General features: G+C 49.6%; 1 protein-coding gene across 1 annotated transcript in view; it reads right to left on the bottom strand.

Moving 5' to 3' along the window:
- Positions 1–26,719, bottom strand: part of Hivep3 (human immunodeficiency virus type I enhancer binding protein 3) — a 312,458-nt gene that overhangs the window by 108,406 nt on the left and 177,333 nt on the right. The window contains exon 2 of the mRNA XM_021160203.2: positions 24,614–24,692. The gene's annotated coding sequence lies outside the window, so the exon portion shown is untranslated. The remainder of the gene's footprint in view (positions 1–24,613; positions 24,693–26,719) is intronic.

Raw genomic sequence — 26,719 nt, 5'->3', positions numbered from 1 at the left:
GAGGAGAGGAGAGGAGAGGAGAGGAGAGGAGAGGAGAGGAGCAGAGCAGAGCTGGCTCTTCACTGTTGAAGTTTATCTGACTAGGTACTGAAGGCTCCTGTTCATGAATAAATAAAATCTATTGTGAGTCTCAGTTGCATAGGCACTGAGAGAAGGGGAAAGCATACACTGAGTTGAGCAAAATCTGACCAGCCGAAATGTCCTCATCGTGGTGGAAACGAGAAGCTGAGACCCTGAAGTCATGTTGTGCGGGTCACTGTGTTAGGTGCTGGGAAGGACCTTCTGCAACCCTTCCTGGCCCTATGTGGGTTGTGGGCTTGCCCTACAGGGCAGGAAGCACGTTTTCTGTAAGCCTGGATCTCCCAGTCAGCCCCTCAGAACAGGGCCAATGACCAAACATCCCTCAAGTGGCCACGCTGAGTAGCTTTGTCAGGACTGTTAAATGCCACAAAGGCAGAAGTCTGGCACCAGGAAAACTGTCATGGCACCCATCTCCCACATGGCCAGGCCCCTATGATCACGTCAGCATCTGATGCTTCTTAGACTGACAGACATCCAGGGAGCAGGGGCAGGGGAGCTGTCATTTCCCGTCTATATTCCCTCTACTCCCTGTTCACACCATTGTGAACAGGAGACGTGGGAAGGCCTATGTTCAGTTGGCCTATTCTAGGAACCCCACGCTCTGGTCATTGAGACTCAAGTGTATAACCTTTGCACCAGGCTTAGCCTGGCACATTTCTAGAACATGGAATCTCCAAGCTAGGCAACAGGGTGCGGGAATGGAAACAGAGAAGAGAGCAGACATACTGCACACCTGCCTGGGCCTCGGAGGTCTCACAGCGAGCATCTTGAACAAGTCTTAGCCCAGATCCACCTGGTCCAGGGGCACTGGGGCAGTTGACTTTTTCTGCCCGCAGCTCTTGCCCTGATCAAACATGCTTGGAAAACACCGTGGGTCCCAGCATTCTCAGGGGTCCCCAAAATACCACAAAGCAGGAAGAGAGCTGGGAGGGGCAGGGGAGGGACACAGCTGTCACTAGATCAGCATGAGGATGCCCGCCCTACCCCCACCCTGCGCTTTGAACCCCATTTTCTCACAGAATTCTCACAACGCTGGTATGAGAAGCTAGAGAAGCTCTCTCCCTGAGAGATTTCTGTCCCCAAAGGTCCATCCCTCTAAGATTTACCCCATGCCTACCCTCAAACAGGTCATTCCTGCTTAAATCCTCTCGGTGGCGTCCATCTTTCCTTGTTCAGACAAAGGCCACGTTCCTGCACACCTCTCCAGGACTTGCTTCAGAGACTGCCCTGCCATACTCGCCTCCTCACCCAGCACTCCAGTTGAGGCAGAAGGTACTTTGCTTGAGGGCCTTTCCCAGGCATCCCTTCCTTATGAGACTGACTCTTCCCAAACCACTCCACATCCCCTTGCATGTCACCTCCTCAGAGAAGCCCTCCCTGATCCCAGACTAAACCAGGTCCTCGCTATCCACTCCGCAGGTCTGTGCCTTCTCTCTTACCACTGGAACTCATGTTTCTTTGTGGCCTTCCTGTCTGATGAAGTGGGAGCTGCATTATGAGGTAGCACGTGTGTACTGCTCACCACAGGAGCCCTGGGAGCTTCTGTGGCGGCTAGACCACATGCCCCCCGTTTCCCTTAATGTCAGAGATCCAATCAGACTGGAATGGCATGATAGTCTCCTTAGTGTCTACTGACCCTAGGAAGCCAAGGCAAGTGTGTCACTCATATCCTGGCACAGGAATGGCTTAAAATGCAGCCCTCAGTAGCAGCTCAGAAGAGGCCACCATGGATGGGGTGGTAGGCATGAAAATGGGGAACCCAGCAAGTCTTAGAGTTCTGCATATGACTGTAGTCTCCCACTTCATCCACGTAGCCTGATTATGCTACCATTATAGAGCAAGAGAGACATCAGGCTTTAGAGCCCAGGGATACCTAGGGAGCTGCCAGTACAGAGACCATTCATGCCTTCATTCCCACCCTGTCAGTTCTATGTACAAGTTTTGCTTATAGACTCCAAGAGGGGCCTGGGTGAGGTTGTATATGACTGGGTGGCGAAATGCAGGTGCCTCCACACTGGTCTTGGGCTTCCTAGGAACTAATCTGAAATCTATTCTAGTTTCATTTCTATTTTGCTGTGACAAGTACATCAACAAAAAGTGACTTATGAAAGAAAGAGTTTATTTGGCTTACAATCCCAGGTCACAGTCTACCATGTGAGAAGGTCAAAACAGGAATTCAAAGAATCGAATTTACAGTCAAGAGCAGAGAGAATAAAGACATAGAACCTTGCTTGCTTGCTCTCAGCTAGTTTTCTCCTTTCCTGTATTACCCAGAACCCCCTGCCTAGGGAATGGTATCACCCACAATAGGCTGGGTCTTCCTACATTTACAATTAAGGCAATCACCTACAAGCATTCCAATCTGATGGAGGTGGTTCCTCATTAAAGATTGTCTTGCCAGGTCATTCTAGGTCAGCAAGTCTCAACCTGCGGGTTCCACACAGGTGGCATATCAGATAGCCTGCATATCAGATATTCACATTGTGATTCATAACAGTAGCACAGTTACAGTTATAAAGTATCAATGAAATAATTTTATAGTTGGGGGAGGGTTGCCACAACACGAGGATGTACTATTAGAGTGTCACAGCATTAGGAAGGTTGAGAACCACTGCTCAAAGTTGTATTAAGTTGGCAGGTAAAGCTAACCAGTGCAGGATGCCTGTCAGCATGTCAACATCACAGCATACTCTGGGCCAGTCTCATTTCCCTTATCTGATAGATTGAAGTGGGGAGTCTATAGATAGGGAGACCTACATGCTTACGTCCCACCCCCACCCACTTGGTGCTGTCCTCCAGCCCCAGGTAGCAGGTGGCCCCTCTCTCTTCCCGCCCAGTCCTCTCATTTTCTTCTAGCCTGGACAACTTGGGAACCCATCCGTCCTCCCGCTCCAGCTCTCTGGATAGGATCCCACCAGCCCAGTGCCAGTGCCAAGCAGGCTGCTTCCTACATCCCACTGGACCAATGCCAGCAGCTCTCTGGGGGTGGGGTACTTCACACTCTTAAGAGCCAAAAGTGAAGGTAGCTTGTCAATCTGGAGCTTCAGGCTGAGACACACACATGTCCTGTCTCTGTCCCCATAGGCTATCTCTGTTCTTAACCCCATGCTATCCTATATGGAGGACGGAACACAAGGGCAGCAGATGAAGAGATGGTTAAAGCAAAAACTAAAGTAGAAGAGGTTAAAGGAAACTTAGAATTTTCCCGCCTGATAACATGAGATCTGTTCCTGGATCTAGCTGTTCCTGAAGTCCAGCGTTTAGCCACACCAACAGAGTGAGTCAATCTGTCTCTTCCATCCTTACAATATTTCTTCTTCACTTCTGGGAGGTCAGAAGAAATGGAAATGAGCATGTATTGAGAAAAAGACTTTGACACACCTCATACCGGTCACTCCATCTGATCCTAGAAACAAGCCTATGTGGTCACAAACAGGACACTGTGAAGAAAGGCAGGGACATTTAAGCAGGGGATTCAAAACCTGGCTTGTAATCTTATTCTGCCACACATGGGCTGTGTGATGACTGAGCTCATGTCTTCCCCTCTCTATACAGTGACATAGTGATGTCTGCCTCAAAGGCTGCTATATGGAATGCTGACACAAAACTAGTGGTAAAGTTGAACTTGACCTCAAGCCCCTGTCTGCTGGGCTGACCAGGGCAGGGCAGGGCAGGACGTGACATACTCCTCTGGGCTGTCCTTCCGAGAGGTTGTATGGTTTGCATTGCCTTCTAAAGAGTGAGTCTGAGAGCAGCTGTGCTGAGTAAATATTTTGGTTCCATCTCCTGGGGATGCTGCAGAGGGCAGTTCCATGAAAGGTGACTGGCATGGCTACTCTCCTGTTGTTTACTCTTGGCGATCCCTATAGTTCCTGGCAGGCAGCTGTGTCTGCTGCACTCTTGGGCCTCTGGGACCTGGATGCTCTGCTCTGGAGAGGCTGAGCTAGCTAGTCCCTTCACTGAGAGAGTCGGCTGGCTACAATGCATTAGGCAGTTGGAGCTGCCTGCCCCCAACTCAGTCTGCCCTCCTTAACCAACAACCCTATCCCACTAGCTCAGGGAAACTGTGACCTCCGGTACTGCAGACTACTGCTGGGAACTCTTGCAGGCCTCTAGAAGTCGTATTGTCCTGCTGGTCTTTTCAAACTGGCCTCTAGCTTCCCTGCCAGGAACAATAGCCACTGCAGTGGACACTTACACTTAGGGCTTGGGTAGGACCTCTGTCTGTCTCCCACCCTAGCAACATCTAGAGAAACCCCACCCACACAGTCTCAGCTTGGATCCAGGTTTCAAGGACCACCAAGACCCTGCAGACCCAGCATGGTGTCTGGTGAGACTGACAGCTCTCCAGCTCAGAGACATGGTCACAAAGAGTCAAGTCCACTTCACAGCCTGCATATCACGGAACTGCCTTCCCCCTCTCCACCATGTAGGGAGAGAAGGCTTCATAAGAACAGCATCTGGCCAGCATGGCAGAGGCACAGAAAAGTAGATGGGAGAGTGATGCTTCCAGGCAGGCGCTGAGATGCTGTGACATGCGACCATGGCTCAGGTGGGGAGGTGCCATGGCAGTCTCAAGGAACCGAGCTAAGAACAGTTCGTGTCAAGGCTGAGAATTTGTGATATTAGAGACTTTCAGGTGCAGACAGGGGCTAGCTGCAATGTTCTTTTCCCCAGTCTGTTCTTACTTCCCCAAAGCCACTTCCTAATTCTTCTGATACACATCTAATAATTCCAGCGGGTCTTCCCATTTCCATGCCGAAGCCTTCTGAGACCTGCTTTGTGAATGAGAACACTCAAGCTTCCAGAGGCCAAAGGGTCCCAGAGAGTGGGAGGCAGGGCCTGGGCTAGTACTCATTCAACAAGCCACAGTTGCCTCTGAGCACAGGAAAGACAGATTCCATGGCCAGAGCGAGGGAAGGGTGCTCACTGCCTTTCCTGTTTCTGAGGTGTGATTCCTTCCTGCCCTTCCCAGTGGCCCAGAGCCCAGCTGCATGGTCTGGGGAGGGGTCTGTGGCTGGGTCTGTTCATCTGTAAGGCAACAATATCTAGCTGTGGCTCCACAGGCTTTGTGCAGGTCAGGGGAATAGCTCTGCTTGCTCTGGGCTCTTAGCTTAGTGTCTGAAGGCTCACCTGAATCACTACAAGTGCATCCTGCCTTGTGCTGGGAGGATGTAGGAAACTGAGTTTCACTTGGACCAGACCTAATTTTATTACCCCAAGCCAGGTGTTCTCTATGGCTGCCTAGGCTGGCCTCTGACCACTTGTCCCCACTTCCTCGTGATCTCAGGGGCCAGGGCATCTATCTGAGCACCCAACTCACGTACTGTTCCCTAAGGATAACAACCAGTGAAGCCCTCTCTGTAAAGGTGTAGTTACATAGCTGGGCCCAAGGAACTGTTTTCATGTCTGGATCCTGCCTGGAAGATGACATGGTCCAGAACTGCCAAGTCCTTTCTGATTCACACTGGTCCCTATGATGGTCACATAGGCCATGGCAGCTGCATATAGAACTCAGTCATTTCTCAGACCAGGCCTGAGCTAGAGACACCCCTTTCTATCAAACTGCTGAGGCCTCTGGCCTCTGTCACCATTGAGCATAGGCAAGATGACAAAGGGGTCCCTCTGGTCTTAGCCACAGGTCTGACTCATCTTTCTCTCTTCCAGACTCTAACCTCAGCAGGTAACTGTGAGTGCTGCAGCAGCTGGGAAGGACAGAGGCAGAGGGGGCTGTGCTAATGGTGTGGCCAGCAGCACTCAGCCCAGCCAGGGATTCTAGCTTAGTTCTACTCGCCCAGCTGACCCCAGGTCATACTCCATATCTAACCTGCTTCTCTGTCAGCCGACCCCATGGCTGGCTTATTACCCTCGAAAGGTAGGACAGGGTAGTATGGAAGGCACAGAAACTGTGGCCCCAATTCTTATGCTGGTCAACCCCTGCTGTCCTCTCCCACACAGAGTTCAAGATACTTCCAACAGTAGGTACCAGTAGAGGTACCAGTCAGTAGGCATAAAGTCTTACTAGGCAGGCAAGACAACACCAGAGGTCTGCTCTACAAGCTGCATCTGTTGCCTGCAAAAATAAGCAGTAACAACTTTCTAAGAGGGTCAGTCTCAAGCGTACTTACTGTAGAGAAACAAAAAGCAAACAAACAAAAGCCCTCAACAATGCATGAAGTACAAATTGAAAAAAACAAGCCCCTTGTGGAAGCTTTTTTCTTTTTTTAAGTAGTCCCAGCTTCCAATTACAAAGTAGCAGTTACCACTTGCCCGGCTTGGGTTAGTGTTTTGAGTTTCCTCAATCCTCAGAGCAATCATCCTAGGAGAGATGACTAATATCTCTCCTACTTCACAGACGAAGAAACTGAGGGTCAAGGTTTGTCATACCCCAAAGCCTATGTCTTTCCCGAGAACCAAGAACTAGTCCGTATGTTTTGTCAATGGAATTTAAGAGCTGTCTCCTAGCTATCCAGGAGTGACCCACTGAGCTAGAATAGAGGTTCTCCCCGCCACCTCTGGTCTACACATGTGTACAGGGGCACACTCACCCACGCATGCTGACATGAAGGCCTGAGATAAGAGCAGGTATCTTACTCTACCATCCTCTACCTTATCTTTTGAGGCAGGATTTCTCCCTGAGCCCAGAGCTCACTGCCTCAGCTACCCGACTGTCTCTTGACTCTGGGAGCTGCCTCCCCCCCACCCCCCGCCCCCATGCCCTTAACCCTCAGCACTGTGGTGGCAGAGGTGTGCTGCTGTGCCTGGGTTTTACACATATGCTGGGGATCTAAGCTCGGGCCCTCCTGATCTCACTGCGAGCCTCTTACCCACAAAGCCATCTCCTCAACCCTAACATGTGTTTTAAGACCTGCAAGATGTGCTCACTGCCTACCTGAGCTACAGTGTTGAGCAGCTGCTTACCAAGACCAGGCCTCCTGCCCCATGTCCTGAGCAGTATATGGGCAACAGAGGGCAATGTGCCCTGTCCAGCAATTGTTCCATGGACCAGCATGGCAGCAGAAATAGGCTGTGTTCTTCCTCGTTTCCCTAGGGAGCATCCTAGTTGGATCAGAACGTGAGTCTGGTGGCTTATAGCCAGAGAAGACTGCTGAGAGAGACCTTGTATCACACTGTGTGGATTCCACTGCCTCTACCTTGCGACTGAGGTACCCGTTCTTCACTCACTCAGCAGCCCCAGTCTGTGTACCTCTCCTGGTTACATCTCAGCCCCAGCATTTTGCACATTTGCTTCCAGCTCTCTGCTGGAAATGGCATGGTCCTGCAAAGAATTATTTCTTCTTTTTCTGAAACCTTTTCACTAGATATTTCCTTCAGGTTATTACACATTCTAGGGATCCCATACCCCAACAGCAGGTCTTTAATTGGATGGCGGCCTCCCTCTCCCATATGCATACCCAGGCACCTGCAATGACATACTTCAGCACCCTGGAATGCTGAAGCCACATCTGTCCACCCCATGGGCCACCAGCAGTGCACATGCTTTGGGGTCACTATGAATTCTGTTGCCTTGAGTCTCTCAGGCTCCTGAGTCTCTCTGTGGTCCCCCTGCTGCTGTGAGAATGTCTATTTCCTCACTAAGCCACAAGCCCTTGAGTGCATGTACAATCTGATCTCTCTGTGTGTCCCTGGCACCTGAATAGGCTTGGACCTGAGTGAGCTTTAGAAGCAGGGATGGGAGTCGGGGTGGGGAGAAGGTACAGGGAAATTATAAGAAGGACCCTGGAAGCCCTTGGCAGGAGGTTTCTGAGCTTAAGAGACAGTCTTATGAACCTTCCAGGAACTCTGTGAAAGACCGTCTCCAAACTGACCCATTTATCAGAGCTGATGCCCAGAAAGTGGAGCCAACACTTCAGCGGAAGAGCTCATATAGATCCAAGTTCCCCAAGTCTCTCATCCTTGCCATGCTGTCTGGAGCTTCAGCCACAGGCTATGGAAGCTCGTTCAGTTTACCCCAGGGAGTTCATGTCCATTCCTTCTAGCAGACTCGGGGAGCCTCAGCATCTTCCAGGCCCTGGGGTCAGTGTTTAGCTTTGGAGGCACCACATAGATGTATGCCAGATTCCCATACAGAGGTACCACGGTGGAAGACAACTTAGGAAAGTAATGTGCAAGTAGATCCTGAGAGGGCTTGCTGTGGGGCCAAGCTGAAGATGGGAGAGGAGAGGAAGTGTTAGGTCAGGAGAGTGATATGCAAGGCATAGAAATATAAAATAGTACAGCCAGATGAAGAGCTGCCAAGTGAGGCGAGGCCAGCATCAGTCCAGAGAGAACAGGAGCAAGTTCATGCCCCAACCGGCTTACAAGTCCCTTGAGGTCAACTGAACCCCAGCTTGTAGGCAGGAGCTTTACGGTTAGAGCCTTTGGGACCTGTACTCTTCCTTGCTTTTCTTAGTACTACCACTCCCAGAGTACTAGGAGGCACAGTGGGTGCCACAATCCCACTCAATCAATCTCCCAGGCAATGCCCAGCCTTAGCACAAGCTTTTGAACCTTGCAGGACCTTGCAGAGATCTTGGGATGTCAGGGCCATGCAATGCAAACCACTGCAGAAATGAGTCCCCAGTGAGTCCTCAGGGAGAGGTCCTCTGAGCAGGTTTTGGAACGTTGAGTCAAAGAAACAGCTTCCCAGACTGGAGGGCAGTGGGTTTCTCAGTGGTTAGAGCACTTGCAGAGCAAGTGTGGGGATCAGAGCTGGGGTCCACAGGGCCCTGTGTACATTCTAGACAAGCATGAGGGGGGAGGAGGGGCTTCCTGGGCAAGCAGCCCACTCAGGGTATTGGCAACCTCTGGGTCCAGCTGAAAGATGCTGCCTCTCAATCAATAAGCTGGGGAGCAATCTCCACCAGTACTCCTGACATCAGTCTTGGGCCTTCTCATTGTACAAACACAAACACAGGTATGCATGCTAGCATCATAAGTGCAGCCACACAAAACCAAATATGCATGCACTCATACAAATAACACATTCACACATATGAGAAAAACATTCTCTTCGGTCTCAGTGAATGGAAGGTTTACTACAGGAGCCAAGGCTGGGTCCTTAGCAAAGGCCCTGTTGGATATGGTTTTGCTACAGGACCGCATGTGCCCTGAGAAGCTGGCCAGGTCTTCACCAGACCTAAAATGCCCTAAAAACGAAGCACCAAGAGACAAGGGAGGGGAAGACAGAAGAGGCTCAGGATATCACTGCCACTCTCCAGGTCCCCCCAACACACACACACACTCATGGTGACAGTCAGGCCCTGCATAAGAGTGCTCCTGTGGAGCCTGGTGACCATCAAGCCACTCACTGGGTGACCAGTGAGTAAGTGGCTCTTTGTTGTAAACTCTCTCCCAGAGAGCACTGTCCCTGGAAAATCCTTTCAGGTGACCTCCTAGAGATCCAGCAGCCAGCTGGCTTGACCTAGGTGAAAACTAGGCCCTGAGAAGGAGAAGCCACTGGCCTGGGGTCACGAGGTGAAGTGAGGACAGAGATGTGGGGGACCCAGGTCTCCCTGCTCGCTGCTTCACCACTTTGGCTTCCTGAAGGTGACTCGGCTTGACAGCTAGCACAGGAAGGAAACGGAAAGGGAAGCCCGGCCTGCTAGACTCCAGGTCACCAGTCAGTCAGTGCAAAGCCACCAACCACCTTGGCTATGTGGCTCTGTCTGGCGTCTGTGACCTTCTGCTCCAAGGCCACATGCTCTAGTGGCTTCCTCCAGGGTCAGCTCGCGTGGTCTGTCCGGGACCCCCCTGCTGAATGTGCTTCTCCCCTCAGGGGTGGAGTCAGGAGCCAGCCTAGATGACACGAGGTGCGATGACCTCACACCACTGCTGGCCGTGGGAACTCTACGGACTCACCCAGACTCAGTTTCTTTTCCCTATAACTTGAGGTAAGAGACCCGTTTGTAGGATCACAGCTTGCTCCTATCTGGGGACTGCCTCTTGGGCTCCTTCACCTAGATAGCTCCATGCCTCCCCTAAGCGCACGGTCACAACCCTGCGGAGCAGACATCATCATTCTCATAACACTGATGCGGACCCTGTGGTGCAGAGAGATGAGAGCACTCAGTGCCTGGCTGGGGAAGGCAGGATTCGAACCTGGCTCCATACGAATCCAGAGCTTGAGTGATCTTCATCTGCCCTGCCAGCTTCATGCTGTCCCCTCTCCCTGGACTCCCATCCTGCCTCTGCCACTTAACAGGATGATATAGGGAGGCTCTGAGCCCAGCCCGCATCCCCATGTCCTTCCCAGATAGCAGGGAAGCCATTATCCCCTAACAGGAGAAATATAGGGCTGTGCTCTGCAGCCACACCTGACTGACTGTGCTCAGGCTGTCAGGGAGCCTCCAGTTAGGGATGCAGGAGGAGCAGAGCCTGTTAAGAGCATCTTCCTTCACCACCACAGGTCTGTGAGAGCAGAGAGGAGGAGGGCTGCAGACAGCACGTGTCTGTGCTTGCTTACCTCCTTCTTCCACCTCATTATCTCCTCTGTGGAGGGAGGGAGGAAGGCCTGGCCCCCAAGACAGGGATCAATGGTCATCAGTCACATCCCAGCCAGAGGGGTAAAGGGCAGGGATCCTTGTGACAGTTCACCACATGGGCCAAGCTGGCTTAATGTCTCAGGTAGAAAAGCCCCTTCCCTCTCCAGGTGTTTACCTCACCAGCAGCACGTTCTGCACCGCAGCCCAGCGTTCTACCTTGGATTCTTTAGGGAGCAAGATGAGCAAGGAAAAAAAGGGAGTCCACTTGGACAAAGTTGATTGACACCTGTTTTCCTGGTTGAGTTGTGGGGTCCTCAGAGGCACAGTGTTGGCAAGCCTCCCCTGTAACCTGAGGGTAGCATGGCACTTGCTTTATCTGTCCTCACAGACAGGGCATTCATCAGGACTGGATGTAGCAGTGGGTGTTAGCAGACTCTACTCCAAGCCAGTGCCTGGCCCTATACAGAAGCCGCAGTGAGACCTCCTGGACTTATTTCTGGGTTATAGGTCACATTTTCAAGTATGAGGTTAGCAATTATTTCAGAAAGCGAGCAAGGCCTGGGTCTAGTTCAACCCTAGAGCATGTGTTTAGCCTGTGTGATGCTCTAGGATCCCAGAAAAGGGGAGCAGGTGAAGGGAGGGGTCTGTCTGAAATCTCAGCATCTGCTTTGCTCCTTTTATTTTTCTCCATGATGCATGAGACATCACATCTGGACACAGCCGGGGAGGGAGAGCTTGCTATTTGCTTTTAACAATGGCAATTTCAGAGCTTCCCAAGTGGTTCAGAGGACCCAGGAAATGCTCCAGTTGATGGACTCTCTGCTTCTTTACTCACTGGAAGGAGAATAACTCTCACCCCTGTGCAGTTGTTACAAGATCAATATGAAGTACAACAGTATGTGTATACAAAGGCAGAGAGCAATGTCTTCACCTTACAGATGCCCATTCAGTATCTGATGTGGATGCAGGCACCGTCTAGGTACCGGGCGCAGTCCATGGACACTGGTGTGCTAGATGGAGCTCAGAGCTATCCAGAAAGGAGAAGCAGAGAAAGGGAATGGTGGGGTGGTGGTGATAGGAGGCATTACCACTGGAGAAGGGGTCATTTGAGATCTGAAGGAAGCAAGGAGCTGAACCGTGGACATGTGTTTCCTGGCATAGGAAGCAGAGAACACAAGTGCTCTGAGGACAGAGTTTCGGAAACTGCTTGAGACCGGAGGATATGGGGCATGAGCAGCCACTGGTGACCATCTCCCTGGAGCCATGATGACATTTATATGATTCTGACTCACTTGGGAGATAGGAAGCCAGTAGGGACTGACACATCCCAACTTTTGTGGCTGATGGGCAGACTTCAGTGGGCCCCTTGTTGCACCCACCCCTGCCAGCCCCCTTTGCTCAGATCTCTCCCAGCTTTTTAAATAGGTTCTCCATTTTCTGCCAAGTACGGTCTGGATAGAGGCCTCACAGGGAGATTGTGGCTTGGGACAGGGAAAGAGAGCAGTCTCATGTCAGGGATAAAGCACACACTTAGCTGCATAGGGATGCTGGGGGCATGGCAGAGTCCCCACGCTAGTTTGTCCTCTGAGGCAGCTTAGCACAGAACCTCATTCGGCACTCCCTCCCTGCCTCTCTAAACCACGTGAAGTCATTTGTTTTACAATCCAACAAGTCCCAACTCACAGTGGTTTGTAACCTTTTTTTTTTTAGGTCACCCGCTCCTTGGAGAGTCTGGCAAACTCTGAGCTTTGCACCCCAAGGAGTGAGCAGGGGAAACACACTCATTTTTCTTAGAATTTCCAAGTTTCACAAAGAAGATGACATTGTCTCTGGCAGCAGTGTCCCAGCCTTGGCTCCAGCTGCATGGAGAGCAAACAAGAGCTCAGGGAGCAGCAAGCAGCCAACAGAACAGAAAGATTCAGGGAGCAGGCGGCCTTTGGGGGCTGAAGCAGGTCTGAGGATTGCAGTATACAGATGTCCCCACCCCACCCCTGGCATCTTTTTCTAATGTTCCTGTCCCAGCCCTCTGCATGGCTGTCCTCTCAGAGTATCATTGTGGGAGTCCCTTTCTTTCTCGGGTGCCCTACCTAGGCAGAGCAGAGAGTTTTCTGGGTGACAATGGCGAAGCAGAATGAAGTAGAAGTCAGAAGTTGGACATAGCAAACAGTAGACCTTCTCAGCCCAGGCTTCCCACCACCTCTTTCATTAACTTATTGATGCTTTTGCTCTTTCCATCCAAAAACGGTGGCATGGACCCTCAGCTCATAAGAGTCCTGCCTCTCATCCTGAAGCTCCCCTGCCACTCTGTTTCCTTCCAGCTATTTTTGTATGACACGGAATCATTGGAATGACCTGGGTGGGGAACATCCACCTCAACACACTTTGTCCCCAGAGAGCTTGACACAGCTGAGTCTCTGCTGCCCCAGTGATCTGGGGCTGACCACATGTAAGGCCCGTCCTGAGGCTTCCTTGGTGGAACTGTTCTTCCCCTAACCCCCCAGCTGGAATGCCTAGGTGACCTCAAGCCCCTAGGGTTAAGTTGTGTCCTGTGTTCATTCCCTTTATTTAATGATGCTTCTCTTTGACTCTACAGGGTCTCAGCTCTAACATGAGTGGAAGAACATCAAGGGAAACTGAGGAATGGTGTAGAGGTTGTATCTTAAGACCTGGAACATTTGGGGTTGAGACATGGGTGGGTAAGGTCACCAGATGGGAAACCTCCCATGTGTTGCCATAGCAATGGTGACATTCAGTTCGTTTGTGAGAATAATCCCCAAGAGGGAGCATGCTCCAAAGGGTGGGAGAAGGTTGGAACCACTGGCAGCTTCTGACACTGTCCTCGTACTCCTGGCTTCTCCCTGGTTTCCGTGGCCCACTATTAGGTGTGGGCTTCTGAGTAGAAGCTGCTTAAAATAGTCACCTGGATATTTCAAGAAGCTGTTGAATATGCATGAAGCTATTTCAGAAAAGATGTCCCTGGCCGGGCCAAACCCAACCCCATGCTTTCCCCTGGAAGCGTGAGAAGCTGAAGGGCCCTTTCTAAGTCTCTTCCATTGGGTGGGGACCTCAGAAGCCACAGGAACACCACCCAGGCACATGTTGGTCTTACAGCTGTCAGCTGCCTCGGATCCTGTGGTCACAGAGGCCTCCAGCCAGGCAGCCCTGCACCCAGAGCCCTGGGAGATTCTGCCACTCCGGCACCTAGTTTGCTCTAATTTAGTCTGCTTAGCTTTGGGGAGCATGCAGAGCCTCTGTCACTTCTTTTGGCTCATTGTATCCATCAACACACTTTTCCTGATAGATTATGTGTGCAAAGTATAAGGGGGGTGTGTGTGTTACAAAGACACCTCCCACAGAATCATGGGGTGAGCAAGTGACTAGAGATATAAAGTCCACAGAGGTTCAGGAAAAAGGGGGTCGGCATTCAGGGGAGCATGAGGAAGGCTCAGTGTGGCTGGGCTGAGCTGCCCAGGCAGACAGTGAGCTGCAGGCTGTGAGGAAGAAAAGGGAGCCACTGAATGCTATGTATTGACACTCCTGAGTCCTCGGATTTTCCTGGGTTTCCCCTTCTATGGCCCCCCCAGTACCTGGTGTGTTCTTGACATCCTTGACCCAGGCTGGGGATGTCTAACACAGTAGCTTCTCATACCCTCCTGGGCTTCTCAGGAGCTCAGGGCCAGGCTAGGGACTGCACAGGTATTTCTCAAGTGTTCAACAGAAATCTTGGATTCTGTATCCAGGACCGGCCCAGGTTCAGATGTAGACTGCTGGTGATAGCCTGTGACCTTGTGTACACACTGTGCCTGACATCTTTTCATCCTATTTTCTCTCCCCCATAATAGGGATGATAATCCAACCTGTCTCAAGAAGTTTTGGGTAAGAATGTGTAGAAAGCTGCAGAGTGTGGTGGTAAATGCCTTTAGGGCCAGCTACTTGGGGGGCAGAGACCAAGAATTTAAAGCCAGACTGGGCAACATAATCAAACATAATTAGAAATAAGTAAATGAATACATAAATGGCTTAGAAGTCTGTGGCATATTATAAGAAATATGGAAAAATGCCTTCTTGAAAAAAAAAAAACCCAACACATTTATGAGCTTTGATTTTTGTCTTGAGAACTGAATGCCATCAATGACAAGGTTCTTCCCAAAATAAAAATAGCTTTGCTGCTTTGACTGTTGTGTCAAAAGTGTCCACTATAAAAAGTTCAAGTGGAACAAGGAAGGACAGAGCCCTGGCTCTCAGATAATTGCCATACACTGGTCATCTGCCAAGGTCTGAATGTTTGGGTCCCTCCAAGTGCTTATGCTGCACTAGGGAGATGACCCGGTGGGAAGGGCACTTGCCACCAGGCCTAATGAACTGAGTTTAGTTCCTAGGATTCACATGGCAGAAAAGGAGACTCCTGGAAGTTGTCTTCTGACCAGCACATGTATACCAAAACATGCGTTTATTTGAATGTGTGCACAAGTGAGCACACACACACACACACACACACACACACACACACACACACACACACAAAGTAAATATGTTTAAAAACACTTATGTTGAAATTTCCTCACAGATCATGGCAGGGGCTGAAGTCTCTGAGGGTTGATTGGGTCCTGGGGTGGAGCTCCTGAGTCAGATTGGCATCTTTATGACAGGTGAAAGGAGCCCCTTCCTCTGTCCATGAGCCAGACAGTCTGCCTTTAACCTTAGACTCCCAGGCTGAAGAGTCGTGAGTGACATATTTCTGTCGTTACAGCAGCCTAAATGGTGAACGATCCTCTCCAAATCCAGGTGACCCCCACTCACAGAGTCATATTTACTAACTGACCTACTCCATGCTTACTTAATCATCACCTGTAAAAACACAGGGCAGAAACAGCCTTGAGTCCCCTGACTTGCATGGTCCCTGACTTGCATGGTCCCCTATGAGGTGAACCAGGGGATGTTCTACTTTCCTGTCTCAGTTCCTCTTCTTGCAAAACATGTAGAGATATTTCCTCTGTACTTTGGTGCCCCTTTGGTGGTTTTACTTTCTGGAATGGTCCTCGGAGGTGTCGTGGACGTGCTGCTGACTGTCCCTGAGCACAAAGCCCTGTTCAATGCCTTCTGGAGGAAATACACGTTAGGTTTACTCTCTCAGGCCAGAGCTGCATGTCTGGATCTAGTCAACGAATTCAGGGACTGTGAAGGGGTCTTTGAACAGAAGTATATGTAACGCACGATGTTTGGAACTGAGTCAGCCTAACACGGGGCTTTGCCTTTATTAACTGACCAAAAAACAAGTGACCAAAAGCTTTGCTCCCACTGAAGTTCTATTATAGAAATGTTTAGTTTTTGCTATTTCCGTGTTTGTGGGGACATTATAGACACAAGTACTGTGAATCACAAAAATTGACTATCTTTCTGAATGTACAGACTCACATTTTTCTGTGAGTTGGGATATACCTCTCCTGTTCTTGACCCCTTTTATATTTGTGCTAATAGAGTAAAGTATCTGTCCCTGTCCTACGTTCAAATTTGCCCCCATTTCTTCAGTTATCAGCCAATATCTCCCTAGTGATGAACAGTTTGGTTGCTTCCCCTTATGCTAGTCACTATTCAAACACTACAATTCTTATTGGCAACAAAATAACACATTATTCAGCACTTACCCTGGGCCATCTATTAAGAGTTCTGTAAATATTCTTGTTTAAGCTTTGTAGGAAGGCTGTGTTATTTATGATGCTCATTTTACAGATGGGGATCCTGATGCTTAGAGATGTTAAATAATTTTTCTAGGGATACATGGCCTAAACCCAGGTTCTATTGACTTTATGTTTCACGTTCGTAACCAATATCTTCTGCTATTTCTTTCCACACATGCTTGCACACACATAAGGCTGGGGGCTCAGTCATTTCCCTAAGGTGCCTCAGAAGTGGGCTGCTGAGCTAAAGGCAGGCACATTTTGAATGGGTTGGTGCATAGGGTTCGGTCTCCCCTCCATGGGGTGCGCATCCATCACAGTGTGCCTGCACAATGCTCATGCGTTTCCGTCTCCTGCTGCTCATCTCCCTAAGGACTCTCAGTCTTTGACGTCCCTCTCCATCCCCCAGATAGTTCACCCCTGTGGTGAGTATCTTTTGCTCTCAGTTCATCTTTGGGAATGGCTTGCTTTTATCCTCACCTATTTTTCTGCCAGCAGCTTGTCTTTGCCTCTTTGACAGGGATCTTTGCACAGGAGGAGGGCATCGACCCTTCAGTCCTGAAACAGGAGCTCAAATCATTCTCAGAGTTATCATCCTTTAACCTTGGTGACTGAGTTTTAAACTCTCTCACAACTTCTGCATTTGGTTTTAAACTTAAATCAGCTGCATGTCTTCCTTACTAGTATTATTTTGGTATCCTCATGTTGTTTCTAATCACTTGGACTGAAGTTTATTCCTTCCCCTCTACAAAAAAAAAAAAAAAAAACAAAAAAAAAACCTCGCTCTAGTTGGGAGTCACCAGCTTTTTCAGGCTGGAAGGTTCCAGTTCACACTTCTCCATGCTGTGCCTCCAGGCACACTGGTATCTAGTTCCAGGCTCCCTGATCCTTAGGTCATGTGTTTGTTTACTTTACTTTTTGTTGTTGTTGTTGTTTCGTTTTTGTTTTTTTTTTTGAGACAGGGTTTCTCTGTGTAGCCCTGGCTGTCCTGGAACTCACTTTGTAGACCAGGCTGGCCTCGAACTCAGAAATCCTCCTGCCTTTCTGCCTCCCAAGTGCTGGGATCAAAGGCATGTGCCACCACTGCCCGGCATGTTTGTTTACTTACTGTGATGGTTTGTCAGTGTCTGGCTCAGGGAGTGGCACTATTAGGAAGGGTGGCCTCATTGGAGTAGGTGTGGCCTTGTTGGAGTAGCTTTGTTACTGTGGGCATGGGCTTTAAGACCCTTGCCCTAGCTGAATGGAAGCCAGTCTTCTAGTGCCCTTCAGACGAAGATGTAGAACTCTCAGCTCCTCCTGCACCATGCCTGCCTGGATGCTACCAGGATGATCCCACCTTCTGAACCTGGAAGCCAGTCCCAGTTAAATGTTGTCCTTATAAGAGTTGCCTTGGTTATGGTGTCTGGTCACAGCAGTAAAATTTAACTAAGACACTAACCAACTTCAAAATTCTCTAGGCTGTCCATCTATATTCATTTCCCCAGATGTGCTTGTTATATAAAAACTCCTGTTGGATTTTGATAGAGATACTTAAAGACCAACTTAGAATCCTTCCATAGGCCTATCATAGGCTATTCTTTGCTTTTCTTTCTTTGGACAATGGGGTCTTTTCTCTGCTTTTGAACTTGCACACTGGAAGCCAACTTCTTGGTGAAATCTTTTCCAACCAACCTGCAGGCAGTGATAGCTCCCTCCCTCAGGAGTCCACCTCTGGGTCACTGCTCCTTATTCAACCCAAATCACTGCTATTCTTAGATGCCGAGCTCCTCTAGGAAAGGGTTCCTGTGGCCTGTTTGTGCATGTTTGCTGTACCCGACAGGGGTCAGGGCTCTGAAGATATGTATAGAGTAAATAGGTGGATGAGAAATAAGTGAACACATACAAGGAAAACCTCCCCCTGAACAGCTGATTGGATGAAGAAATGAACTTATCACACATGTCCACCTTTTCATGGGATTATATTACAAAAGGTTTGCTCTCAGTTGCATCTCTCAGAACAAGCCAGAAGAAAGAAGATTCGCAGTTAGACTGCATGCATGGGCAGCATGCCTCAACAGCTGTCTCCAGAGAACACCACTCTCACTAAGCTTTCAGGATACTTCTTAGGAGTGTTCTCCAAATGCTGGAAGGCCTCAGAAGAACACAGTTGACTTTCACTGTGTGCCTAACTCCTCATGACCATGATGTACAACAACCAGGGGCTGGGATTTCTAGTCCCAATTTGTAAACCAGGAAACCGAGGCTGGAGCCCTCAGCCACTGAACAGTAGGAAGCAGGAGGATTTCAAAGGACAGCAGCCAGGGAGTCAGAGGATGAAAGGGTACTGCAGCCAGGGGTCGGTGTGGAGCACAGGTCCTGTTCTCACTCAGTGGAGATTGTCCTGAGAAAATGTCCCCAGAGCAGCTGTGATGCTGTTATGCATTGTTCCTAAGGAGCCTCAGACTTGGGTCAAAGAGCCACTGTCATGGGGGCCTGGAGACATCTTACACAGGCTACATTGTCATTATGGGACTGGAGTAGGGATGGGAGGTGTGCTCTCCATAAGCCCCGTCCCCACAGCCTACCCAGGGTCAGGGTTTCTGATGCAACCCCGTCCTGGAAGTGTAGCAGGCAGCCCTTCCATACTCGGCTGGCAGCTGTGGGGCAGGTTTCATGTGATTCCCAACCTGGGCTAAAGCTTGGGTTCTCATGATGAACCATGGGTTTTATTTCTTGTATTGGTGTGGGCTCTGGAATATGGAGGCAAATATCCTATGGTTTTTCCCCGTTATGACCAAGAGGTGGACAATGAGGAAAGTTCTCCACCTTTCCTTAGGGTCATGGTACCAGCTAAGTGTTTGGTGATCCCAGGCTCTGCTATGTTCACAGGTGGACTGTGGATATCAGGCTAAAGCTCTTATTCACATGGACAAGGAAGATTCAGTCAGATTTCAAGCAAGAATCTACCATAACTACCCTTTTTGCCTTAGAAATAGACTGGAAGAATGGCAGGGTTGTCAGAGTTCTTGCCCAATAAGCACAAAGCCCTGGTTTGATTCCCAGTATTTCATAAAGGTATATGCCTGCAATCCTCTGGACAGATGGAAACAGGAAGATCAGACGTTCAAGCTCATCCTTGGCTACGTTATGAGTTTCCAGTCAGCCTGGGATATAGAAGATTGTCTAGAACAGTGGTTCTCAACTTGTCAAATGCTGCAACCCTTTAATACAGTTCCTTATGTATATTATGGTGACCCCCAACCATAGCATTATTTTTATTGCTACTTTATACCATAATTTTGCTACCATTATGAGTCCTAATGTGAATATCTGATATGCAGGATATTGGATATGTGACCCCTATAAAAAGGTTATTTGACACCCCCTCCCAAAGGGGTTACAACCCATAGGTTGAGAACTGCTGGTCTAGGAAGAAATGGAGAGGGGGAAGGAGTGAAGAGAGGAGGGAGGACACCCTGTGATACAGACTTGTGATCACAGCACACAGGAAGGCTGAGGCTGGGGCATCCTGGTTCAAAGTAGCTGGTTTTACTATGTCACAAACAAACAAACACACAAACAAATAGACAAACCAGAAACCCAAAAGGAAGAAAGGAGAATAGAAAGGGAGTGAGGAGTGATTTAAAGTGTCCCCACTCTGGATGAACTATACCAAATAGAAGGAAAGAGATCCAGCTGACTCTATCCCGATCAGACTGAGTGTGGCTGCAATCAGGCTGGGCCACTTACCTACAGGGCTCTGTAGAGGGGAAAGCCTGGAAGTGTGAGAGCCACCCTTACTACACTCAAGTCCCCACTACTGACTTACTGCCTCACTCCAAGTAAAGTGATTCCTCTCTCAGTCTCTGCTCCCTCATCTTCAAAAAGTAAACTCTACTGCTGAATGAATACACATCAGCAGGACATAGGACAAGCAGGGCACCGAATGACACTGTCCCTTTGTACAAACCCGACAAAATGTTGAGATGCAGCTCTAAAAGGCTCTGCTTGTACACACACACACACACACACACACACACACACACACACACACACCACACACATACACACACACCACAACTCATACACAAGGTCAGTTCAGACATGCTGCATGCTGCATCCCCAGATTTTTCTCAGGACATCTCTCTGAGTTGTTTCTGTTCAAACCAGAGCCCCCGGTTGTGTTTGTACAGCCGCCTCCCCATGTGTGCTGGGTGGGCCTCCTGCCCTCCGTGCAGTCTGCTGGCCATGAACGCAAACAACAGCCCCTTCCTGGTGGGAGAAGGAACAGGGAGCTGGCTTGTTCTCCGAGAGCAGAGGGCTGGCTGGTGAGGAGAAACATTTTGAGGTGGGACACTTCTTCCTGCGCTACTGGCAGCTGTCTACATAAGGCGTCCATTATATGCAGGCCTCAAGGGCAGCAGGCCCCAGAAGCCAAGCTAAAATTAGTGTCTACTGTGTGTCTGCCAGAGACATGGAACATCCGAAGGTTAGTTGCCTCCAACCAGCCACCAAGGCAGAAGGGGGAGCCACACAGCCATGGCATCTGGTTCTCCTGGACAGAGGGACAGACAGCCCTGCCCAGTGGTCTGACTCAGAAGCTCAACCTGGTTCAAAAACAGAATACAGACTCTAGTCTACACACACACACACACACACACACACACACACACACACACACACACTTTTTAAATGTGTCTATATACAGTGGGAAAGAAGGTGGGAGATGCCAGGCCAGTGGTACAAGGCTATAATTAAAAACACTGTAGAATCTGAGGCAGGATGATCAAAAGTTTGAGTATGCCTGGGCTACTTCAAGGACATCAAGACCCTGCCTCAAACCAAAAATCAAAAATGATTGGTGCTATAACTCCGTGATCGGGCCCTTGCCTAGCATGTGTGAGGCCCTGAGCTCAGTCATATGTAATAGAGGGAAAAGTCACTAAAACCACTAGGGTGGACATAGTAGCACATACCTTTCACTCTTGCACTCAGGAGGCAGAGGCAGGTTCTATGAGTTCAAGGCCAACCAGGGTTACATTGAAAGGTCCTAGAAAAAAAACGAGGAGGAAGATGGGGAGGAGGACAAAGAGGAAGAGAAAGCAAGAAAGAAGGAAAGCAGAGGAAAGAACCTGGAGAGGTGGGTAAACGAGCCTTTTCTGTCGTTTCCAATTTTCTCTATAAATATGTGCTACTTTGAAACCAGAATGGGACACATCAGGAGGGGTCTAAACTGCATGTTTTTGTTAAATCTACAAATGATGAGCTGTGTCTGTCTCCAGGACCTAGCACATGTGTGGGTTTAATTCAGAGATCTGTGCCCCTTGCTTTGTGGGGAAATGGGGGCTGCAAGCCCCTGAGCCTGGTGCTGTGGTGGCTCCCCAACCCCACCCCGTTCATTTCCACAAGTGCTTCTTATTCCTGCTCTGTGAAGCTGGAAGTGGCTGACCTGCCAAGGATGCACAGCTAGGAAGCCACAGAGCCTAAGCCCAGCCCTGGCTTTCAATGGACAGCCCAAGCATCGTGGAGGAGGAAGGCTCTTGGCAAAAGCACAATGAAGAAAAAGTCTCACCTCCACCAATGTCCTAATCATCCAGAAACAACACACTAGCTTAGAAAACGCTTTCCCTCCCTCCTTCCTTCTCTTTTCTTTCCTCCTTTCCCCCTTCCCTATCTGTCTCCTCCCCCCCCCCGCCCCTTTCTCTCCTTCTTCCCCTCTCTCCTCATCTAGCCCAGGACTTGAAGTCACAGTGGACTCAGTCTTGCACCACTGGCTCTCCTCCTCCATCCCTAGTGCTGAAATAATTATAGGCATGAGCCCCTTGCTGGGAGAGAAGCTGGTTTTGAATGGTCTCTCTTCCCTTTCAGGTGGGGCCCTGGGATCTGGCATGGGATGTTTGCAGGAAGAAGTGACAAGCACTGATGTGGGGCACAGAGGGCTGGAAGGGGGGCTGGTGGCAGGAGAGGGTTGGTGGAGTGGTTTCCACTTACACACCCCCTTATCCAGCCTTCTCAGTCTCTCAGGACTCTATGAAGTATATCCACATAAAGACCTTAGACAGCATCTGCCGCACGGCTGCTTCTCAGCATTCTCCAGCTATAACCATCCCTGTGGTGACCACTGGCTCGTGTTGTCTCCTTAGGGCATCCACCCTATCTTGGACCTCTGTGCAATATTCCCATTGCACGGAGCACACAGGGCTCCAGCCCCACATGAATCTTTCCATGTGCTTGGCGCAAACACAGTAACATCTCCAGGCCTCTTAAGTCTGAGGGCAGTCTAGGCCCCAGGAGCTCTCCAGCCTTTTACTCCTAAGGCTGTCCTGCTATCCTCAGCTTGGAGTCCAGCCCCATCCTCTTAATCTGCAGGCCCTGGCCCGGCTGTGACTCTCTAGATGACATCTGAGCCGGTAGTCTGGGAATGCCTCTCTGTGACAGAAGTCATACTGGGCAGGTCACCAGAACTGCCAGTTAACAATGCCCCAGTGCGTGGGAGGGTTCCCACAGCTTGGGATTTCATGTATCTGAATGCATTGCACAGTCTACTGCCTGGGCAGCCCACTGCTCCGTCCCACAAAACCCTCTGTACTGCTACTCCATACATCCCTCCAGCGCCAACCCACACACCTTCCTTTCTTCCTTCCTTCCTTCCTTCCTTCCTTCCTTCCTTCCTTCCTTCCTTCCTTCCTTCCTTCCTTCTTCAAGCCTTCTCCCTGCCCTAAGGCGCACACTGTGGCCTTTCTTCAGTGCCTGCCTGCTTTCTCCTGGGTGCCAGGCTTCTTTCTCACAGTGCAGTCTCTCCTCTGTTTACCCAGCATCTTATTATTGCCTGGCTTCTAGTGTCCACTGGTACCAAGGTTGGGGTTCTGATGAGTGCATTTTGCCAAGGAAAGTCTAGATCATTGCATCGCTTCCTGTTCAGATGCACGTGCCCATGGCTCATGATTCCTTGGAACTGAACCTCACAGGTCTTTCCAGTTACTTGGCCCATGGCAGGGGCATGAACCAGGCAAGGAGCTCATCATGTGAGCATCAGCCCCGTGATGGTTCCTGCACCTAACATTCATACCATAATTTGTTTGATTCTGGAATCATCTATGAGGCAGGTGATCAGAGACTTGGGAGACTCAGTTGGCTCTGACTACCCTGCTCCCCATGGGAGGACAAAGTTGGGAGCAGATTTTTTTTTTTATCCCAGAGCCTTCTCTCTCTTCTCAACAATAGGATGGCAGCTGGGACAGCGTCTGCCAAGTGAGGAAATGAAAGCTTCAAGATGTGAGGTATCACTCAGTGCACCGGGGCCACACAGGGCAGGGGAGGGGAACAGGGAGGAAGGCAGGGACTAAATATCTGAGTACTGAGCCCTTAAAAGAAGCCCAGAGGGCCAGCAGAAAGAATGGAAATATACAACCTCAGAAAGTGGGAGGGTGGGGAACCCTCTAGACAGTACCAGAGACATGGGAGATGAGAGACTCTCAGGACTCAATGGAAGTGACCTTAGACACAATGCCCGACAGCAGGGAGAGGGAACTCAAAGTAGATAGACAGGGCGTCAAGAGGAAGGATGGTGGTGCCAACCCACAGTCAAAATCTCTGACCCAGAAGTGTTCTTGTCTAAAAGAACTACAGGGACAAAAATGGAGAAGAGACTTTGGGAAAGGTGGTACAGTGAACAGCCCAATTGGGGATCCACCTCTTGGGGAGACACCAAGGCCTGACACTATTACTGATGCTATCACGTGCTTACAGACAGAAGCCTAGCATGGCTGCCCTCTGAGAGGCCCAACCAGTAGTTGACTGATTTGTTCAATGCACAGCACAGAGAACAGAGTCCAGCATGCAACAAGAGATATCAAGGTGAGCGGCCATGAGAGGAAAGGCCTGGGGCTGCTGATTATCTGAGCCTCTCTTCAAGTATGATCCGAGAGAAAGGACCTAGAGTCTTCTGCCAATTCTGCTAAGCAAGCTCACACATACTGTGTGCATCCAGCCCTGGACAGGCTTTCTGCAGCTGCAAGGCCAGCAGAACAATGTAGGAGCATGAGCCCCAGGACATAGCTTTGGTACTATCCTATTCCTCCTGGGCCTGGGCCAGATGGATCCTGGACTGCTCACTCACTGAGTCTACTGCTGAGCTCTGCCGAGGTGTGCTGTGTCTATGCTGAGCTGAAGGCAGTCTCAGTCAGAATGGGCTTCCTAGCTCTCCTCCCAGGACACTTTCCTCATCACACACAGATAGCAACAGAAATGTTAATAATGACGCCACCTAGACATTTGGGTGGGGCTGTTTTAAAGTCACACATCTAGTAGCCTCCTACCTATAAACATGGCCCAGGGCTTTTGAACCAAGTCTGTGCTGTGCATGTGCAGGAGAGATCAGGGAGAACTCACCTATAAGGAGCAGGCTGTGATGTCATGGTGGAGCTAGGCCAGAGATTCTGAAAGCTTCAAGGCTGTGTCAGAGGGAGGCCTGTTGAGAACAGAGAAGTAGATCAAACTTTAAAACGTGCATCCAAAGCAAACTTTGGCTATGGGCTCTTCCTCACACAGTCACTTTAGAGACAAGACTGTATTCCCTGGGCAGAGGACACAGCCTTAGCACCCTCTCAAAATGGAGGGTCTCCTTCCTTCTTCCCAGACCTGAAGCTAATCCCAGGCCTGACTTCTGTCTGTGGATTTCTCAAGGTTATGTTCTCCCTGGGAAAATACTCCCTCATGGCTCCTCGAGCACTCATCATTGAAAATTTTCTTTTCCCCATCATCCATCCATCCATCCATCCATCCATCCATCCATCATTCCATCCATCCATCATTCCATCCATCCACAAGAGCATCTAATGGCTTTTAACACATAGTTAGTCACTGATACTGGGTTTCAGAGAAATGAAGACCAGTAAGGAAGGCAGATGGAGCCTCAGGTCCAAAACCTCAGGCTTCTGTAGAGTGGGGCCTCCTTCTTCCACATGATCACCATGCCTGCCAAAGCACATGTACAGGACAGTGACTGCTGCTTCTGTTGTCAGCACATAGACCCACCTTCCTTGAAGTTACTTTCAAAGCTCCCCCTATTGGTGACCAAGAGCTTAGCATCTCATTGCAAAACAGCAACACGAGCCTTTGCAATTAACTCCTATTTGGGCAAGCACAGCATCACCAAACGGATCTGAACAATGGTTGCACACACACTCATTTAGGACACTATGCACATTTCATGGGCTTGAGCTTCATGCTCCAGGGTGTCCACTGAATAATCACTCAGCAGCCACACCCATGGCCCTGATCCAGGTATAGAAAGAGCATCAGCTCTTCCTCAGTGACGCCCACTGATGCTTAGAACCCATTCAGACTGGTCACGTGCCCTGGGACAGACTGTGTCCTTTCTCCAGTTCATAATCCTGAGGAGTAATTGGAAAGGTATTATAAGAACTAAATGAGATAGCCAAAGGCACTCAGGGCCTGACCCAAAGCAGAAACTCAACAAACAACAAATGAGAAACTGGATTGTCCTTACCACTACTATTTTATTACCATCATTTCTAACATTGTTATCACCACTATCACCACTACCATCCCATCACCACCACTAATATTACCACCACCACCACCTACATCACCACCACTAACATTACCACCACCACCACCTACATCACCACCACTAACATTACCACCACCACCTACATCACCACCACAATTATCACTACCATCATCATCATCATCACCACCACCACCACCATCATCACCATCATCATCTCACTATTATTCGCATCTTCATCACCATCACTGCCATTATCACTACCATTACCAGCACTGCCACTCACCACTACCACCATCACTATACCAACACTGTCCCTATCATGACTACCACCATCACCATCACTTTACCAGTCTCATTCCCATCACTGCCATGCCAAAGACCATTGCGAATACCGCCATCATCACCAGCAGCCCTGTCATCCCCATCATCCCCATCACCACTGCTGTCATGACCACCATCTTTACCACCATCACCACGAACATCATCATCATCAACAACAGGAGCAGCTTCACTGTCATCACTATCACCGCTATCATCGTCACCATCCATGATCTTATCCACTCATGCATTAAGTTTATTGTCACCATCGCCACCATCATGATTACATTATCATTGTCAACAATAGTGGCACGGCCATCACGGTCATGATGACCAGCATCAACACTGCTGTCATCACCATAATCACCACTATCATCATCACTACCATCGGCACCATCAGTATCGTTCCCATTGTCATCATTATCAACAACAGCAATGGCAGACTACCATCCACCTTCACCACCACCGCCACCACCGCCACCACCACCACCACCACCACACCACCACTACCACTACCTCTCTGTTAGAACACAAGTTCCTGTATTGTGATGGTGTTGTCTGTATGCCCATTATCCAGGTTTAAGCCTAGCTCTGTAACCAGAACTTGGGGTCAGTTACTTAACACTTTTGCGGACGTAACTCAC

This window comes from Mus caroli, chromosome 4 (genome assembly GCF_900094665.2).
Source record: "Mus caroli chromosome 4, CAROLI_EIJ_v1.1, whole genome shotgun sequence".
Classification (NCBI taxonomy): Eukaryota; Metazoa; Chordata; class Mammalia; order Rodentia; family Muridae; genus Mus; species Mus caroli.
Note: the sequence above shows the minus strand (reverse complement) of the source record. Positions and strands in the feature narration are given on the sequence as shown.